The following is a 5,953-nucleotide window of genomic DNA, read 5'->3' as shown; positions in this document are numbered from 1 at the left end:
TGCGGGATTTTTAAGCCTTTTTAACCCACCCATTCGCGAGTCTCGCTTGCACGGGGCATTTCGGAATGGTACTGCACGTAAATGAATGCAAAGAAGCAACCGAAAAGTGCTTCCTGGCTCTCTGGCTCCTCTCTCCCCTCAACGGGCCTTTTTTATTTCAGTTCACATGCAGGGATCATGCATTTCTTCCCCATTGTGTGTGCGAGTGAACATATCTCACCCACCGGGCGTGGGCTCAGCCCAAGTTAAAAGGGTTTTCGATGCACTTTTCGTCACCAAAACACCCGCCCCGATGGCTAAGGGCTACGAAACGGGAGAAAATAAATAAACGAAAACCTGATGGGTGATGGGGATGCATTTTTGGCAACGGGGGCATGAAGCATTAAAAAATTGCCTCCCCGAGCGAGAATAAAACGCTTCGCACTAGTGAGGATGCACCGAGGGCCATGAAACATGTAAAAAAGACTCAAAAAAAAAACATCCTCTTCGACGGATGAGAGGACGAGAAGCCGAAGAACCGGACAGACAAGCGTTAACAACCAATTTTTTTCTGTTGAATTTCGTTCTGCGTTTGTTGCATTACATCGCGTCGCGCATCTCCTGACCGTGGAGCTCGCGTGTAATCTTTTGCTTTCGTTTTGGCGTTTGTTCCGTGACGGTGGACGGGTTTCCTCCGGGCGACGCGGTGCAATTGCACTTTGCATTCGCACTCGTCGAAGGAGAGGCTCGGTACGGTCCAGTGCAGAAGGAACACGGACCAAAAGGACCAACCCGAGCATCCATCAGTGCAATTTCGGCTTCGTACAACATTGTTGCCGCAATAAATAGACGGAATATTTGATCACAGCGAGAGGGAGACAGCAAACGAGAGCAAGAGAGAGCAAAAAAGAAAGAGATATAGAGTGAAAAATGCAGAACCCTTCGAGGGACATCGAAAACATCAAACCCAATTTAGCTGCCGGATGCACTAAAGAGTGTGCATGTGAATGTGAGATGGGATGGGAAACGAAACACGAAAATGGAACCATATTTTTGGGATGCCTCCCGGCAACGAGCGAGTGCCGGTTGCGCTCCATTATCACCGAAATTGCAGTAATGTTTTTTGCTCCATCTTTTTTTTTAGTGCAAGTGTGTTTCACTTATGCACCGCGCAATGGACGGGATGTGTTGCTTCTGTGGAAAATTAAATTGAAAAGCACCACTGGGGGTGCTTTCGTGAGGAGCAAGCCCGCAGAAATGGAAAGCCAGTGTTCCGTCATCCTTCATTCGAAAAAACAAGCCAAAGGATATCCCTACTCGAGTCCAATGCAGAGTATCCTTTTTCAATGTTGCACTTCTCTTTACTTTGTATTGAATAAATACACCAGCAGCCATCAACCATCATAAAAGCATAATGAGAATGATATGATGAGAAAATTGTTGCTGCTGGTTTGGGGCTGGGGATTGGTGTTTCTGTGTAGGTAATTCCGTCCCCGTTAGTGTGAGAGGAAATGGTTTTTTTCCCTCCTAAAATGAGAGTATAATTAAGCGTGCATAAAGGGATGCGCAGCAGCGCAGCAGCAGTAGCACAGCAGCGTTCATTAAGCAGGTTCCACCGAGATTTGAACTCGGATCGTTGGATTCAGAGTCCAAAGTGCTAACCATTACACCATGGAACCTTGGTGATAGATGATAGATGTTCAAGCGACTTTCATGTTTAACGATAAGTAATGCGATAATGTACAAAATTGCATTTTCGTATCATGCATCCAACGAGTGTTTTTTCACAAATATGTATGACGAACAGGTTATGGCTCGTGATAGATAACATTAGACGATAAGAATAATGTAAAATTCAACCCTACTGTAGAATAAAAATCGAAATCGAAATACTAGAGAGAGAGAGAGAGAGTGTGCGCTTCGAGCAAAACGTGATGTGTATATTCGACGGGCTAAACAGCACCTTTTAGGCTTATCGCTATTCTTCACGGTGTTTTGCGTTGCGGAGTGGTTTTTTTCTCTCTTTCCCCGTAACATGCCAATTCGAATGGAAAACACACCGCCAAACACCAGCCCACAATGAGCCCTCGGCCCCATTCATTTCGATCGACTCGACGGGCGGCCGAAAGGAAACCATTGGAAATCCTGCGCGCAAAATAATACGCCTGCTGCCAAACTGCGTTGCACTTGGATAAACCGGCACAAAAGGAAACCCTTCGCTTACCGCCGCGGTTCCGTCTCTCGTTACGGGGTTTTTACATTTTTGTATTTTCTTGCTTTTTTGGCACTCTCAACCATGGAGAATCCGCCGGTTCGGCTCGGTCGACCTCGGTGGTGCTCCCTTTTATTTATTTTTTGTTTCACCTCCTTTGGTCTCACTCGCCGGGCGCACTGGAATTGGGAGCTTTGTGCGTTGTCGCGTATCGGTCCCGGAGCCCAAACGCCGGTGCATTCGCGTCATCCATGCGTGCCCTTCGAGTCACCGGGGGAGAAACACATCATCACCGATCTCTCTTGACACAGCGCAACAAACCGAGGCTGCATACGAATGCATACACCCGGGCCCGGCATCGGGACCGACCCCCTGCATGCGCGCATACGGCGACTGGGCTCTTTTACACGCCCGGACACAATTGTTTCACACGATGAAAGCGGCCACGGTTCGCTTCACGCGTGCATTTTCCAAAACATACTAACATACAAACCCCTCTCGGCTCCCCGGTCACCGGTTCCCAAGGGCCACAAAAGGCCAGCAGCTATGTTGGGCCCCCATCATTGGGCCCGTTCTGGGAACCTGGGTCGCCGGCCGGTGTTTATTTTACCGGCTCGGAATTCAATCTCCGGTACCGGGAATTGCTTTGCATCGGCGGGTGCCGATGCATTTCCTGCGACCCGATACTGACTCGGGACTCGGACCCGGGGGACTGATAACGAGGCTGGGCTCTCACAAGGAACCATTCGAAACCGGTGAAAAGAGTTGCAGCTAATGGGGACTTTGTAGCTAACCTTTGCAAGTGCAATCAATGCGATTGGTTGCGCAGATGTGAGCATAATATACAGCTTGCTGCACATCGTTTTCTATTATCTATGTTTCAACGAGAACCCAAAATCGAGTACGCTAAAGCAACAAAACTCAACCAATGAGGCACCGTTCGTCACGGCCAGCCAACCGAAAATAGATCCCATTCCCATTCATTTGCGTGCTCAAAACATGCTTGTGTAAATAAAACAAAAAGCGAAGCCCTCTCTAAGCAACCAAAAACCCAGCCACCTTTCGAATGATAAAGCTCCTAAACAACATGCACCTTCTTTATGGTCGAGAATTGTCGGCGCTGATGCATGTTTTAAAATTTTAATTCGAACAAATTTAATTTTTAGCCCTCCCCCCACACATGCTTTCCTCTCCCGATTCGGCATGGTAATTCTTCCCTACCGAATTCATTGTGTGCGAGTGTATATGTGTGTGCCCAGTGGAAACGAGAACGCATGCTAATGGGTGCGATCGGATCGATGTTGCTTCTACCGTCGTTTCGCCACCAGCATCGGATAACTGGTGCTGCTGCTGACGATCATGACGATGATGATGATGATGATGATGAGGATGTATGCTTTGTATGTTGCCCTGTTCATTCTCGCCATTGCTTCAGCTCTCTTTCGCCTTTGCTTTTCCACCTCGCGAAGCGCCCCGATCAGCTGGCCGGTCAGCTGGATGGAAAAGTATACGCAAAAGAGAGACGGTAACATGGGAAAGTATGTGAGCTTTTGTTGTTTCTTCTGCGCTTCTCCTCATTCTTCACACCCTGCCCTTGCGTGTTCTACATTGTTTTATGCTTCATTCTAGCCCTCCCTTCTTTCATGGATCGCGATCGCGATTGTGTGCCCGAGCCCGCTCCGAAGCTGCTAATGCGTTGATGTGGATCCGATGCACCGATGAGGAGTGGAAGAGAGAGGGGGGGGGGAGGCAGGGAGGTGAAAACTTCTCCCCGCCTCCACCCCCAAGAGGTTTCGGTTCCACTTGACAAATTATTGGCCCCTTCTCGCAACCGCGAGCAGGAAATTTGAATACCACCGACGATGACGACGACGACGACGACGACGACGGTGGCGGCCACCTTTTTTTCCGGCTTTTCATCGCACGCTGCGTTTTTCCTTGCCGTTAACACCCACATGACGGGGGTGGTGGTGCAAGTGCAGGGCGAACGGAAATTAATTAACGCGCCACGCATTTTCCTCGCATTTCCTCTGGAAACCAGGGCGCAGTGAGCGAAAAGGGAGTGTGAGGGTGGTCACGCACACACACACACACGCACAAGCGCACCCGACCGCGTGACTCGAACGCGATGTAAAACAACGGCGTTGCACATGTAAGCCTGAGGGGGCAGGGGTGACCGTCAAACCATCTCGGCATTTATGCTGTATTTAACACACTCAAAAAAAGAATGGAAAAAAATCGTTCATCCCGTTCTATTGGCGATGAATGGTGGCGGCTCCAAACCGAGTGGGGGCGGGATATAATTAGATGCGAGACTGTTGTAATGCGATTTAATTTATTCGTTTGGTATCAGTTCGGTCGCTGCCGCTGCTGCTGCTGCTGCCGCTGCTGTTGCTGCTGGTGTAACGCGCATAATTCATTCTCGCTCGGTTTGCCCGGTGGTTGGTTCGATGAATAAGGAAACAATGTGTAACAGCGGAGCGATGGAACGAGCGAAGCCAAAAATCACCATAAGAATGGGAGGGAAAACCTCAACACCACCCCCTCCCCCAGTCGGTTCGGTTCTCCCTCCCAACGCCACTAATTAGTCACCCGGGCGAGCGGGAAAAAGGGCCCCAGCTAAGAAAAGCGATTGATTCGATGCCAAATTGGTGCGTAATGGGGATCGGTTTCTTTGTTCCGTGGCCGGATTGAAAGGATATGCATACATTAGGCTCGTTGGGTGTTGGGTGTTTGGGTTGCTGGCAAATTTATTCTAATTTCGCTTTCGCCCCACACCGCAACCGAGGGGTCATTTAGGGTGGAAAATTACGTCCAACCCACCTCGGCAAATCACAAATCCCAACAGCTTGCGGGAAACAAATCTTAATAACTAAATGCGCTCGCTCCCTGGAGGAAAACCGAGGGCGTATTCGAAAAGGACACGCGATCCTGCCACCCGTTTGTGGTCATACGTTTGCATTCGGGAAGCATTTCCTCACAGTTCGAGAAAAGTTTTCAAATTTCCAAACCGAAAAACCCCTTCGGACGGGCTCGCAACGTGAATTAAATATCATTTATGGTTCAGCTCGTCGAAGCCGCATTAGAATCTTGAGGAAACCGAGTCGCACCCTTACCAGCGGGTGAATGATTTATCGAATGGTGAGGCGGAAATGGGATGCGAACGATAATCACTGTTTATTTGGGTGAAGTTTTGGCAAGCCGCTTGTGAAATTTAATTCCAAAAAGGGTTCCTGCGTGTAACATACGAGCAGCACCCAGCAGAAAAAATTAGATTAAAACCCTCTCCACGGGCAGGTGGATTGGTTACAATTTTCGCTTTCAAGTTTCAACCAAAATTGCCGTTTCCAGCACACGGTTGTGCGCTCGTTCGCTGCCACCTTCACGATTGATAGGACGAAGCCTCCTAATGATGTTGTTTCTAGGAGCGAGGCAGGCTTTCCTTTGTTCAACACGCACGATATCCCAGGTGCAGAAGCAGGATGCAAGCAACGAAATAAATATTCCCTCCCGCAGTACAAATGACACATCCACCACGTCCCGACCGGCATCGGGGGCGTAAGATAAAACGCGTTCGAACCGAATCCGGAGCGAGGGCGCACATTAATTCACCTGAAATCGTTCGTACGTGACCTGCAACATATTCGCTTCGTCGTTCTGGTTGGGTCGTTTTGCCGTTCGATCGTGTGCTGATTAATCGCACCTTGTTTAAACACACGCCGTGCAACATCGGAGAGAAAAGGCCTCTTTCGGGCAACAAAA

General features: G+C 49.1%; 1 non-coding gene across 1 annotated transcript; it reads right to left on the bottom strand.

The window, feature by feature from the left end:
* Positions 1-1,586: 1,586 nt before the first annotated feature.
* Trnaq-cug (transfer RNA glutamine (anticodon CUG)) lies at positions 1,587-1,658 on the bottom strand. The gene has a single exon. It is a non-coding gene; the product is annotated as a tRNA-Gln (tRNA).
* Between the last annotated feature and the right edge of the window lie 4,295 nt (positions 1,659-5,953).

This window comes from Anopheles nili, chromosome 2 (genome assembly GCF_943737925.1).
Source record: "Anopheles nili chromosome 2, idAnoNiliSN_F5_01, whole genome shotgun sequence".
NCBI classification, from domain to species: domain Eukaryota; kingdom Metazoa; phylum Arthropoda; class Insecta; order Diptera; family Culicidae; genus Anopheles; species Anopheles nili.
This window is presented reverse-complemented; position numbering and strand designations above follow the sequence as displayed.